The following is a 15,740-nucleotide window of genomic DNA, read 5'->3' on the forward strand; positions in this document are numbered from 1 at the left end:
TGATTTAATTTAGGCTATGCACACATTCTCAGAAAGCCACTTGCCCACACAGACCTCAACTCTCTCACACAACACGTGGCTTAATGTCAGCGCGTGGCTAGTGATCCCCATGTTCACACCCACACAGTTTCATTTGAAACCCTCATCATCAACATCACATTTGCAGGAGTCCAGCCATTTTTTTTTGTTACAAAAAATACCCACCATTGGAGTGAGGCTCGTGACAGCCGCAGAAACCAGATAACAGTAGCTACATTTCACACCCACTGAGTGCATGTTGCTTTATTGAGGGCCCTGAACTGTGAAACTCACTCTTTTATGCATGGTACTCAGACAACATCAACTATTTCCCATTTCCGAAGCGACTTGCCTCAACAAAACATTTGCTTGTTCTTCTGTAGAAAACCATGTGTTTATTATTCCAACAGCAAGGACTTAAGCTAATAGCCACCCTAACACTAAAGCATAACTGAATCCAAGTTATGTTTTCATGAAATATAAATGTAAAATGCACTCGGGATCCACAATACAGCGGAATAGCAGAGAATAACATGTTACCTTCCCTTATTTATAGAAATGAGAGAGAAAGAAAAGTCTCAGGTCTAAGAAAAATGAAGACTGGAGAGTTTGAATGAGCTAACAGCCTCTGAAGCAGAGACTCTGTGTTGCTATGTGCGTGCCCAATAGCACTCCCCCTCCATTAGGGAAACATAGATCATAGCGACTAATGGTTCCATAGCAACATTAAACTAACTCTAATATGAACTATGACATTAAATTGGAAGGAGATGATCAACATAAACTAGAGGTTGCTGAGTGACTGACCGCTGTCTGACAAACATATGTCCACACAGTAAATCTGTTAGCATGTGTTAGGGAAGTGAGTTATTGGGCTTCATCCCATCCCACTCCTGCATGGATCAGTACTCTGAAACACTGATTCTCAGTCTGCTAAAAGCCGTTCAGCAGTAGGGTGGTGATCCTGTTCAGAAGCATATCACATAGTCAATACTGTACAACCATCCCTCTTTCACCACTGTTAATAGCTACATCCTCCAGAATTGGAGCAGATGAAAACACTTTGGAGATACAATCAGTAAAGAGAGGGAGATAGAAGAGCGTGTCGAGATGGAGAGGGAGCGAGTGAAGGGAGAGGGACACAGAAAGAGAGGGAGATAGAAGAGCGTGTCGAGAGGGAGCGAGTGAAGGGAGAGGGACACAGAAAGAGAGGGAGATAGAAGAGAGAGAACAAACTGTAGCAATGAATTATTCACGGATGTGCCTGGACCCTGTCTGCATGGTGAATCATGTTGCACATTATTTCAACCGACGTCTTTTAAATTATCCCCCTCCATCATGCTGCTGCGTGTCTCTATTCTTACTGCTCTCTTAAGGAGTCAAGGTAACATTGCTGGAGTGTTTGTGTTGTAGACAGGACATTGGCTGCTGTACTTAACTTCCTTGACATTAAAACACAATCACGTAACATTTCTGCTTCCACACAGCACCAGTTGACTGATGTGAAGCAGAAGGGTACTCTACAGTAAGTGTTTGTTCCCAGTGTTATTAGACCCACTCCACCACACCTCTGAGGAGGAAAGGAGAGAGAGAGTGGAAAACACACAGGAGGGTTGGTTTCAATTACATTTCAATCCCAGTCAATTCAGGAAGTCAACCAAATTCTAATTCCAATTCCAAACTTCCCTCATTGAAAAGCATTGAGTTGGAATTGAAATTTGAATTTCAGTATACTTCCTGAATTGACTGGAATTAAACTAAATGTTTAACACCAACCTTGGCAGACAGGCAGTAGCCCCTCAACAGACTAAGAATAGTATCTGACCAATCACGTGTCTGGGCTGTGACATCAGTCTAATATCCGTTGTGTGGAGACACAGAGTGGACAGGAAGAAGAGAAGAGAACATGTCCTGCACTTCACCCTCGTCTGCCGCTGAATCAGAGAAAAGCTCTGACCAGTGGGATAAACTGGGCCCTGACACTGTTGGGGTGTGTGTGTGTGTATGTGTGTGTGTGTTTTTATGTGTGCATGTGCCTGTGTGTGTAAATATTCCTGCCAGAGTGAGAGCAAGTTTGTGTTTGTGTGTAAGCAACTGGGTAAATATCTTTACTGTGCATATCAAAATATGTGTCTTCTCCAAAACAAGTTGGGAATCAGTTCTAATCACGTGGGAAAGAGGGGGAAGGAGATATGAAGACAGGGAGAAGAGGCAGAAAGAAGATAAGGAGCAGATGAGGCAGGGAGATAACAGCCCTAGGTAATCATCTGAGGCTAATTCCAAGAGGCCTGTTAGATCCCAGATAAACACAGACAATAAAACCGAGAGTGACAAGAACAGCAGCAGCCTCCTGACAACAACACAGCACTGGAGCAGAACCATTGTTCCTCAGACACACACACACACACACACACACACACACACACACACACACACACACACACACACACACACACACACACACACACACACACACACACACACACACACACACACACACGGCTACGGATGCTCAGCGAACCGACACACACCGCTCTGGTCCAACAGCTGACTCTGTCAAGATGAGTGTGTAGGGAAATGGAAGGCTGATGATTCCAATCCCATAAGCAGAAGCATTATGGGACATGGTATATCACCTCTACTGTAATTATTTGTTTGTATCGGTCATCACCTACAGTGGAATCTGACCTGAATCACCTCAACATACACTGGGCTTTAGATAGGTCTACCATGTAGGGTACATGTCACAGCGGATTGAGTTGATTATCCTCTGGTGCTGAGAGAATAAGCTACAGCCTACAACACTATGAATGGTACATAAAGGAAGTGTTAAGGGCCTTGGCGACTTGGAGTTAGATCCCATCTAGTACATACAGTAGTGGCTGGGATTGTATAGTGTATACAGTATCATGGGAATATGAAGAGGATCCAGGCTGTACCACATCTCCACGGAGGGTAGGAACAGCTGGCCAGGCTGGGGATTGTTAAAACCATTTGTTCAACATTAACTGTTACAAGAGGGAACAAGCACTATCGCGGTTGAATGAAATCTGTAAACGCGTGTGAACGCACAAACGCACGCACGCACACACACGCCAATTAACTAATGTGTGAGTGCACTTCATGGACATTGATATAGCTCTCTGATTTGAAGGGAAATAACTGTTTTCAACACACTTATTTCAGTGTAAACAGCTAAACATGTACTGTTTCTATGGTTAATCATTCTGGTTGTTTTCGGTTTACTATGTTCTAATGCTGTGATTTCTATAGTCTTTACCAACCATAACCCTTTAGTCTTGTGTTATATCACTCTTCTCTTACCCACTCCTTCCTCCCTCATGTCTTTTTCTATGTCAGTCAACCTTTATAGATGTTTCCTCCCAGTCCCCAACAGGGAAAGTAGGTTAGGATTTCTCTCTCCCTTTCTCCCTTTGTCCTTCCCCTCCATTCTTGAACTCTTTCATTTCATGCTCTCTTTTCCCAAAATCTCCTCTGTTAAATCCCTCTAAATTCCCTGTCGCCAGCCAAACAGCTAAGCCACAGCTGCAGATGAGGAACAGAGTCTGTCTTTAGTGTGAAAAGCACAGAAGAGAGGCAAAAGAGAGGAGCAGAAGCTGAAGAGAGTGAGAATGAGTAAGTAAAACAGAAATGGATGATGCTGGTAACTGGTCTCTGGGGTGCTGAGTGAAGCATGTCCCTCTGCCAGGACCACTGAGGTGTCTCTGCTTTCTGCCTGAGCGTAAAGGGATCAGTCATCCGTGCTGTGGAGCTGTGACTGACGAGTTCACTCTAATCACATTGCACAAGCGGGTGTATGTCTTCAGCTGTCACATACAGTACAACTAGATACTGGAACATAATCTGCTTATATCATACACATATGTACATTATACACACATACAGTATTACTTTACATGCAGGTATATGTAGGCTATCCATGGCCAATCAGGTCAGTAAAGAAACCTTCTCAGGAGAACTAGGCTAATGCTACATGGAGCTGATAGCGGCAAAGCTCTGCCATAAACTATACAAGAAACTATACCATAAACTATACACTGTACCATAACTATACCATAAACTATACAAGAAACTATACAAGAAACTATACCATAAACCGTTCCATAAACTATACCATAAACTATACAAGAAACTATACCATAAACTATACCATAAACTATACAATAAACTGTACCATAACTATACAAGAAACTATACAAGAAACTATACCATAAACTGTACCATAAACTGTACCATAAACTATACAAGAAACTATACTATAAACTATACTATAAACTATACCATAAACTATACCATAAACTATACCATAAACTATACCGTAACTATACCATAACTATACCATAACTATACCATAAACTATACCATAAACTATACCATAAACTATACCATAAACTATACCATAAACTATACAAGAAACTATACCATAAACTATACAAGAAACTATACCATAAACTATACAAGAAACTACACCATAAACTACACCATAAACTATACCATAAACTATACAAGAAACTATACCATAAGCTATACCATAAACTATACCATAAGCTATACCATAACTATACCATAAACTATACCATAAACTATACAAGAAACTATACCATAAGCTATACCATAAGCTATACCATAAGCTATACCATAAACTATACAAACTATACCAAAAACTATACAAGAAACTATACCATAACTATACCATAAACTATACCATAACTATACCATAAACTACACCATAAACTATACCATAAACTATACAAGAAACTATACCATAAACTATACAAACTATACAAACTATACAAATGATACATAAACTATACCATGAACCAAGCTATACAATAAAATATACCATAAACAATACCATAAACTGTACCATAAACTATACAAACTTTACAAACTATACCATGAGCCAAGATATACAATAAAAGATACCATAAACTAAGATATACAATAAAATATACCATAAACTAAGCTATACCACAAACTATATATAAACTATACCATAAGCTATACCACAAACTATACACAAGCTACACCATAAACTATACCATAAACGAAGCTATACCATACACTATACCATAAACTAAGCTATACCATAAACTATATATGAACTATAACATAAGCTATACCATAAACTAAGCGATACCATAAACTATACACAAGCTACACCATAAACTATACCATAAACTAAGCTATACCATACACTATACCATAAACTAAGCTATACCATAAACTATACCATAAACTAAGCTATACCCTAAACTATAAACTAAGCTATACCATAAACTATATCTAAACTATAAACTATACCATAAACTAAGCTATACCATAAACTATACGTAAACTACACAAACTAAGCTATACCATAAACTATACAAAAACTAAACCATAACCTATACTATAACTATACCATAAACTATATATAAACTAAACCATAACCTATACTATAACTATACCATAAACTATATATAAACTATAACTATACCATAAACTATATATAAACTATAACTATACCATAAACTATACATAAACTAAACCATAAATTATACCTATACATAAACTATACACAAACTATACCATAAAGTAAACATAAGCTATATACAAACTATACCATAAACTATACATAAATTATACCCTAAACTATACCACAAACTATACCCACTCTCAGAGAGAAAGTCATGCAAATAAAAAGAGCAACAGAGCAAAAGAGAGAGAAACAGGAGAGAAATGAGAAAGCAAGTGAACCAGATCAGAAAAGAGATCGAAAGAAGCGATAAAGGGATGGAGTGAATCGTTTGATGGTGCGATCAGTGTATCGGCTCTGATCGAGCTCAGCAAAGTGATTATCATTGCGGTCAGTCAGATAATCCTTGTGATTGTGTTGAGGACTGTGAAGCTGCCTGTAAATTGTCCTGCTGCACGGATACCAAACAGCACCACTTCACAGTGGCTAAATTAGACACTGTCCTTCTCCTTACAATAATAGGCGACAACCTCTCTTTTTCTTAATGGTGTGTACTATGTACCTTCACTTCAACCCCTCTCTACTAGATCTATTGTGTTTTTCTCGTAGGGAGATAAAGGAAACTCCTACTCTCCCACCATCTCTTTCTGTGCCTCCACAAACAATCTTTCTCTATCCACTCCCTGTATTTCATCATCTGGTACTCTTCTCACCTTTATCAATTTGTCATTTCACCCTTGGCACTCTTGGCACCCTTTTTTTTTGGCACCCTTTTTACCCCCTCCCCCTTCCCCTCTGCACCCCTCCCTTACCTCCTCCTCCTCCTCAGCACCCCTCCCTTACCTCTTCCTCCTCCTCTGCACCCCTCCCTTACTTCCTCCTCCTCCTCTGCACCCCTCCCTTACCTCCTCCTCCTCCTCTGCACCCCTCCCTTACCTCCTCCTCCTCCTCCTCCTCTGCACCCCTCCCTTACCACCTCCTTCTCCGCACCACTCCCTTACCACCTCCTCCTCCGCATCCCTCCCTTACCACCTCCTCCTCCGCACCCCTCCCTTACCTCCTACTCCTCCGCACCCCTCCCTTACCTCCTACTCTTCTGCACCCCTCCCTTACCTCCTACTCTTCTGCACCCCTCCCTTACCTCCTACTCTTCTGCACCCCTCCCTTACCACCTCCTCCTCCTCCTCCTCCTCTGCACCCCTCCCTTACCTCCTACTCCTCTGCACCCCTCCCTTACCTTCTACTCTTCTGCACCCCTCCCTTACCTCCTACTCTTCTGCACCCCTCCCTTACCTCCTCCTCCTCTGCACCCCTCCCTTACCTCCTCCTCCTCTGCACCCCTCCCTTACCTCCTCCTCCTCTGCACCCCTCCCTTACCTCCTACTCTTCTGCACCCCTCCCTTACCACCTCCTCCTCCTCCTCTGCACCCCTCCCTTACCTCCTCCTCCTCTGCACCCCTCCCTTACCTCCTACTCCTCCTCTGCACCCCTCCCTTACCTCCTACTCCTCCTCTGCACCCCTCCCTTACCTCCTACTCCTCCTCTGCACCCCTCCCTTACCTCCTACTCCTCCTCTGCACCCCTCCCTTACCTCCTACTCTTCTGCACCCCTCCCTTACCTCCTACTCTTCTGCACCCCTCCCTTACCTTCTACTCTTCTGCACCCCTCCCTTACCTCCTACTCTTCTGCACCCCTCCCTTACCTCCTACTCTTCTGCACCCCTCCCTTACCTCCTACTCTTCTGCACCCCTCTCTTACCTTCTCCTCCTCTGCACCCCTCCTTCACCCTGTCCTTCCCTGAAGCAGTCCACAGCGGCAACAGTGACTCTTTCTAGACACTTATGGTCCTATGGCAGAGAAGAGACACAGACAACACGTCCCCCTGGAGCCCACCCTGCCATCTGCATCAGTGTGTGTGTGTGTGTGCGCTCATTTGCACTCCAGATGTCCTTCATTTGATCCTTCCTTCCATCTTACCTTCTGGACCCAAATTCTAATTTCAGTATGTATCCCTATGATTAAAAAAGGTAGTCAAAAGTTCTTATAGAATTACTCTTATAGAATTTCCACATTGGTGAGGATATTGGACATTTTATTAACATTTTATTGGATAACACCTTGTTTTTAACCAGGACAGAATAATTTATAACTTACTTTTTCTGACATAATATAGGCACAGCAGATCCCCTTAATCTATGGGACACTTAAATGTGCATTTAGAGGTCATGTAATTCAATACTAATCTTTAAAACAAAAGCAATTTAGGTCAAAATAACTCATATTACCAAAGGAAATAGAGGGACAAGCAGTACAGATAGTAATAAAAACTGTACCATAGAGGTACAGAATATGTTAAGAGGAAAAACTAAAATAAATGGAGGAACTTATTCAAGAAAGATCAAGTGTAATATATGACAAAAAATAAAGTGAACTGGATGGAATATGGGGGAAAATACACAACATTCTTTTTTCATCTTCAACCTAATTTATTGAAACTTACAAATGACGGAGTCCCCCATGATTCACCAAACAATATTTTGGAAGAGAGAGCAAAGTTGTCATGCCTGCTCCCGCTCTCTCTCTCTGGCACTCAAGGGCGCCAGGCTGCGCACACCTTCATTACGCACACCTGTCACCATCATTACGCGCATCAGCGCTCATTGGACTCACCTGGACTCCTTCACTTTGTTGATTGCCTTCCCTATTTTTGTCTGCTCCCCCGTTTGTTCCCTGTGTCAGCATTATTGTCATTATGTGTTCATGTCCAGACGCTGTCCTGTCCTATGTCCGTTGATATTAAATGTTCACTCCCTGTACCTGCTTCTCGTCTCTACCAGCGTCGATCCTTACAAAAGTACTCGTTTCAGTCTCCTCCATCCAACTTCTTGATGCAATTAAAGCCTTTAAGTCCGGGAAAACTCCAGGGCTGGATGGCATAACAGTTGAGGTATACCAAACCTTTTGTGATGTACTAAGAGGACCGTTATTTGCATGTTTTAACCACTCCTATAAAAATGGTAGATTATCAGATACTCAACTTACTTAAACAGGATCCAAGTGGTAAATATAAAATCCAGTCCAGTAAAAAAATTGGAGGCCCCTTACACTTCAGTGTTGTGATGTAAAGATTCTAGCAAAATTCATAGTGCATAGAATTATGACGTTGAGCCTCCCAGGTGGCGCAGTGGCCTAAGGCACTGAATCGAAGTGCTAGCTGTGCCACCAGAGATTCTAGGTTTGAGCCCAGGCTCTGTCGCAGTCGGCCGCGACCGGGAGGCCCATGGGGCGGCGCACAATTGGCACAGCGTTGTCTGGGTTGGGGAGGGTTTGTCCGGCAGGGATATCCTTGTCTCATTGCGCACTAGCGACTCCTGTGTCACGCCTGTTGCAGTGCACGCTGACCAGGTCTCCAGGTGTACGGTGTTTCCATCCATTGGTGCGGCTGGCTTCCGGGTTGGATGTGTATTGTGTCAAGAAGCAGTGTGGCTTGGTTGGGTTGTGTTTCGGAGGACGCATGGCTCTCGACCTTTGCCACTTCCGAGTCCGTACGGGAGTTGCAGTGATGAGACAAGACTGTAACTACTACCAATTGGGGAGAAAAAAGGGGTAAAATAAATAAATAAAAATAATTATGAAGTTGTTGGATGTTATTCTTATTATGAAGTTGTTGGTATTCATAACTGACTTTAAAAAGTATTTTGATAAAGTACGCCTGGAATATTTACATTTTGTTAAATCTCTTATACACTGGGTTCAAGTTATGTATAGTAAGTCTAGGTGTAAAATAGTAAATAATGGCTACTTTTCAGAAAGTATTAAACTGTCAAGAGTAAAACAAGGTTGTACACTATTGGCATACCTATTTATTATGGCCATAGAAATGTTATCTATTAAAATCTGATCCAACAATAATATCAATGGCTTAGAAATCCAGGGTTTAAAAAGCTGCCCCCTGTACCCAGACTTTGAACTACTCCCCTCTGGGCGCAGGTATAGGGCACCCCTCAGCAGGAAAAACACAACTAGACAATCATTTGTGCCAGGTGTGATATCCCTCCTAAATAGCTCGGGCTAATGTTCCTATTGACTCAGTAAGGCCAGCAGGCTAGTATTTTCCCCCCCAAAAAATGTATTGGTATGTAACGGTTATGAAAGTTGTATTGTCAATTTTGTTTAGTATTTAAACGGCACTTTAAACATGCACATGACATTGCAACAAAATTTCCCCATGTGGTCAATAAAGTCAGTAAGTATTGTACGGTGATGATTCATGTTCTTTTAAATCCACTATTTGGATCCCTCCACAGCCTTATAGATGATCTAGATCAGTGGTCACAAGCGTTTTCCGAGTCAAGATCACTTTCGCAGTCAAAAGGCAAGCTGAGATCTACTGCTCAGATTATTATTTTACATTAACCCACACAAACAGTTGTAGGAATGAGGTTTGGGCAGTAGGCCTAATACAGATCACAGAATACTGGCTATATGATTGGCCTGCCAATATTGTTAATTAGACCATATTATATTTCAAAACTCGAGCTTTGATAACAAAATAGATCAGTTGGTTTGGCACGTGTGAGGCACTGTGGAGCATGAATTTAAATAATTTGCTCAAATCACGACGTGAGTGATCTTCAGGTCGAAAAGTCGGAGCTCTAGAAAGATGCCGAGTTTCTGACGTGGAATTCCGAGTTGGATGACCGTTCAAAACGATCCTTCCTTTCCTCCGGTGAGACTGACCAGAGAGAGGAGACACCGCCTTCCACTGGATGGCGAACCTCGAGTCGCACCACATCTGCCTCATGCACAAATTCATGTTGTTCCTATGACCAGAGAAAGTGAAATATTCCTTGATATTAAAATCGACACGACGAGCTGCTAATAATAAAATGCAGGGCTATCGATACTTGGCCACTCATTCATTGCAGCTGCAGCCCGAGCGGAAGTACGGAGAAGCACGTTTTGTAATAGTGTTGAATATAAACTTAAACATGAACTCACTCAAAAACTGCAGATCTTTGCTGTATTCGTTGACAGGTCTCTCTATGGTCATGGTTTTAAAGGTTATTAAATCTTACGTAGGTTAGTAGCCTTTAAACTTGGCTGTGGCCAGGGTCATGGAAGCTCTGTAGCCACGGCGATTTGAGCAAACCGATTGGGCAGCGCAGTAGATGCACTTGATTTAGTCACAGATTTGCCGGTCCGCCGGGTAGGCGGAGTTTGTCTCATGGGAACATTTCGCTTTCCCGGTGCGCAGGACTTTTGAATCAAGTGATGAATTGCAATATTTACCTGGAGCTAACTCTGCAAATAGCTGCTGGGTGATTTAAGTCATAGTCAGTCGATCAATATAGTAATTCTCTCAGCAAAAATGTTTATCTTTAATTTACTATCTGTAGAAACTATGAGATTAGAAAGGTTCAGAACTTTGTGAAACAGCCAGTGGAAAAAGATGTGGCAAATAAAACTGTATGGTTTTCAGAGATAGATGGAGGGATAGCTGAAGGATGGGACGAAAAACGAACAAAAGACAACTATTGTAAAATATACTGTGTCTGTAAAATGCATATACAGTGCCTTCCGAAAGTTCAGACCCCTTCACCTTTCCACATTTTGTTACGTACCAGCTTTATTCTAAAATTGATCAAAATGCTTGATACCCCATTATCACAAAGCAAAAGCAGGTTTTTAGACATTTTTGTTAATGTATGATTATTAATATTATTTTTAAATCACATAAGTATTCAGACCCTTTACTCAGTACTTTGTTGAAACACATTTGGCAGCGATTACAGCATCAAGTCTTCTATGGTATGACTCTACAAGCTAGGTACACCTGTATGTGGGGAGTTTCTCACATTCTTCTCTGCAGATCCTCTCAAGCTCTGTCAGGCTGGATGGAGAGAGTTGCTGCACAGCTATTTTCAGGACTCTCCAGTGATGTTCGATCGGGTTCAAGTCCGGGGTCTAGCTGGGCCACTCAAGGACATTCAGAGACTTGTCCCGAAGTCACTCCTGCATTGTTTTGGCTGTGTGCTTAGGGTCGTTGTCCTGTTGGAAGGTGAACCTTCGCCCAGTCTGAGATCCTGTGCGCTCTGGAGTAGGTTTTCATCAAGGATCACTCTGTTCCTCTTTGCCTCGATCCTGACTAGTCTCCTAGTCCCTGCCGTTGAAAAACATCCCCACAGCATGATGCTGCAACCACCATGCTTCACCGTAGGGATGGTGCCAGGTTTCCTCCAGACGTGGCACTTGGCATTTAGGCCAAAGATTCTTGTTCCTCATGTTCTAAGAGTCTTTAAGTGCCTGTTGGAAAACTCCAAGCGGGCTGTCATGTGTGTTTTACTGAGGAGGGGCTTCCGTCCGGCCACTCTACCATAAAGGCCTAATTGGTGGAGTGCTGCAGAGATGGTTATCCTTCTGGAAGGTTCTCCCATCTCCACAGAGGGACTATAGAGCTCTGTCAGATTGACCATCAGGTTCTTGGTCACCTCCTTGATCAAGGTCCTTCTCCCCCGATTGCTCAGTTTGGCCAGGCGCCAACTCTAGGAAGAGATGGTGGTTCTAAATTTCTCCCATTTAAGAATGATGGAGGCCACTGTGTTCTTGGGGACCTTCAATGCTGCAGACATTTTTTGGTATTCTTCCCCAGATCTGTGCTTCGACACAATCCTGTCTCGGCGCTCTACGGACAATACCTTCGACCTCAGGGCTTGGTTTTGGCTCTGACATGAACTTTTTTGCTTTTAATACATTTGGAAAATTTTCTAAAAATCTCATTTGTTATTATGGGGTATTGTGTGAAGATTGCTGAGGATTTTTTTTATTTTATCCATTTTAGAATAAGGCTATAACGAAACACAATTTGGAAAAACACCAGTCTCAACGTCAACAGCGAAGAGGCGACTCCGGGATGCTGGCCTTCTAGGCAGAGTTCCTCTGTCCAGTGTCTGTGTTCTTTTGCCCATCTTAATCTTCTATTTTTATTGGCCAGTCTGAGATATGGCTTTTTCTTTGCAACTCTGCCTAGAAGGCCAGCAACCTGGAGTCGCCTCTTCATTGTTGACGTTAAGACTGGTGTTTTGCGGCTACTATTTAATGAAGCTGCCAGTTGAAGACTTGTGAGGTGTCTGTTTCTCAAACTAGACACTCTAATGTACTTGTCCTTTCGCTCAGTTATGCATTGGGGCCTCCCACTCCTCTTTCTATTCTGGTTAGAGCCAGTTTGCGCTGTTCTGTGAAGGGAGTAGTACACAGCATTGTACGAGATCTTCAGTCTCTTGGCAATTTCTCACATGGACTAGCCTTCATTTCTCAGAACAAGAATAGACTGACGAGTTTCAGAAGAAAGTTATTTGTTTCTGGCCATTTTGAGCCTGTAATCAAACCCTCAAATGCTGATGCTTCAGATACTTAACTAGTCTAAAGAAGGCCAGTTGTATTGCTTCTTTAATCAGAACAACAGATTTCAGCTGTGCTAACATAATTGCAAAAGGGTTTTCTAATGAACAATTAGCCTTTTAAAATTATAAACTTGGATTAGCTACCACAACGTGCCATTGGAACACAGGAGTGATGGTTGCTGATAATGGGCCTCTGTACGCCCATGTAGATATTCCATAATACAATCAGCCGTTTCCAGCTACAATAGTAATTTACAACATTAATAATGTCTACACTGTATTTCTGATCAATTTGATGTTATTTTAATGGTCAAAAAAAAAAAGTGCTTTTCTTTCAAAAACAAGGACATTTCTAAGTGACCCCAAACTTTTTAACGGTAGTGTATATATTTACAAAAAAATATATATGAGGGATTGGAAATTATGCAGACAATTCCATTGATGGAAGCCACAATCTGTCTGCAATAATAAAGCTGATCTAACCCCCCACCCCCCGAGCAGCAGGGAGACACAGGAGAGAAAACATCTTCTCTGGGTTAAATTGCCATCATCTGCATGGTAATTAGAATGTAAGCTAACGAGCAAAGACTCTCGGTCAGCTCCGAGACGAAAGGTGCTAATTGGGAGGCGAGACATGAAGGGTGAGGAGGGGTGAGGAAGGGTGAGGAGAGCAAAGTCAGCTGATAGGGTATGGGACACCTAAAACGTTTATGTCTGCCAGTTGGATCATGTGCATGAGATCTCACTTCGACTTGGCCTGATGGAACTGTACTGAACAAGCAGTTCTAGAGCTCACCCATAGAGCTAGCATCTAACCCCATTTCTAAAGGCTAACTGTTAAGAGAAGCTAATCTTAGATGACATCTTACTTACACAATCCCTTATTACTTTGATGTCACTAAAGTAAGAAATAAGAAATGACATGGTAATGGTAACTGGCAACTCTTATCCAGGTTTCCCCAACTGGCAAGCCTGTGCAAATTTGGCCAATTTTCTGAGTAAAAAAAAGTATGTTTTTTTAATTAAATGTGTATTATTTATCATTTGTTGTTGGACATATAATACTGTATAAACACTAGGAAATCAGCTCCAAGTGATTTTAATTTCAGAAATCTCTTCCAAGTATTCCCAAGCAGAGGCACGTGATCGTATACAAATGTAAGCAAGGTTTGAAATGATGTTTTAGTCAAATATTAATTATGTTTGGGCTTCTTGCAGTTAATTTGCAAATTATTTGTTATTATGTTCCGACCCCACGACCATCCACTCAAGAAAAAACATTGCCCATGGCTGAATTTATTTGACGATCCCTGTTCTAGTCTATTTTAAACACAGACGGAGGAGTCAAAAGACTCTTGTTTCTCTTCCATTAGGGCTACCTGTCATCCCCATTACCTTTTCCTGATATGAAGAGACTGGATGGGCAGACGTGCTATGGTATGAGCCTATTTGCTAGCAAAACCAAGGACTGCTAGTGTGAATTCCTCAGGTTCCTGTTAGATTCAGCCTCTCCTCAATGAGACACACATAATGGGCACTAACCAGATCGTTTCCATCTGTTCTGTCCTCTCAGATAACTGTTGGAGTAGAAGAGGATGATTTGCCACGGTAGAGTATTGGGATTCACCCCAGATTCAGTATTTCTCTCATAGGCCTACAATACAGTAAATGCCAGAAAAGTATTCTCTGGTGAGCATGTTTGGTAGGCCAAGTGGTAGTCCATTAAGACTGAAGTGAGAGGGCCGTCCAGAGGATCCATCTCTTTATCTAGGCAGAGATTTTGATGGGGGGAACTAATAAAGGAATCTTGGGATGATGCATCAGATCTCACTACATCTCTGCATGACAATGTGGACACACACATACACACACTCATCAACTGTCAGATAGAATCTACTATAAGACATGTTCTCTCAGGTCAGCCCGCTCCTCCGCACACGCCACTGGCTTCCAGTCGAAGCTCGCATCCCCTACAAGACCATGGTGCTTACCCACGGACTAGCAAGAGGAGCTCCCGCTCAGCCCAGTCCAAGCTCTTCTCTGTCCTGGCACCCCAATGGTGGAACCAGCTTCCCCATGAAGCTAGGACAGCAGAGTCCCTGCCCGTCTTTCGAAAACATTCGAAACCCTACCTCTTCAAACATTATCTTAAATAATCATCCTTCTCAACCCAATTTAAAAAAACAAAAAAAACATATCCAGCACTTGATCCCCCCCTTTCTAGCTCTGACTCTACTGATAGCTACGTTATTGAGAAAAATGTTTATTTTTATGCCTGTGATGTGTCCCACCTATCTATCTTAAGATGAATGCACTAACTGTAAGTTGCTAAATGACTAAAATGTGAAATGTAATTAAGCCTCAGACCTACTTCTAAGATGTCCTACAATGAACCAAACTCAAGTGTGTGTGCACGCGCTTGCTTGCATGTGTGTGACGATCTGCGTGTGGACCGGGGGCCACAGCAACTGCAAATGCAGAAACAGCCTTGGGGTAAAAGCCCACAGTATCCTACTGGATGGAATGCATTAATATATAAATAAATGCAGCTGTCTTTTTAAAGTTCACTTGTTTTTCTGGAATAATTCAGTTGACGTGCGTACACACACACACACACACACACACACACACACACACACACACACACACACACACACACACACACACACACACACACACACACACACACACACACACACACACACACACGTGTTTTTGAGATAACATTAAATCAAAAGCCAGCTTCAGAATGACGTCACTCCAGCTGAATGTAAACTCCATGGGGTCTGGCTCCCTGCAGGGAATCAGCTCTGCTTCTGTGTAAAGCAGAGTCTCCCAA

The 15,740-nt window shown here is 42.2% G+C and overlaps 1 protein-coding gene across 3 annotated transcripts in view; it reads right to left on the reverse strand.

Moving 5' to 3' along the window:
* LOC139423980 (phospholipid phosphatase-related protein type 5-like) overlaps nt 1–15,740 on the reverse strand; it is a 45,619-nt gene that overhangs the window by 7,073 nt on the left and 22,806 nt on the right. The gene's annotated exons all lie outside the window — the stretch shown is intronic.

The sequence above is a fragment of the Oncorhynchus clarkii genome, chromosome 13 (genome assembly GCF_045791955.1).
Source record: "Oncorhynchus clarkii lewisi isolate Uvic-CL-2024 chromosome 13, UVic_Ocla_1.0, whole genome shotgun sequence".
NCBI lineage: Eukaryota > Metazoa > Chordata > Actinopteri > Salmoniformes > Salmonidae > Oncorhynchus > Oncorhynchus clarkii.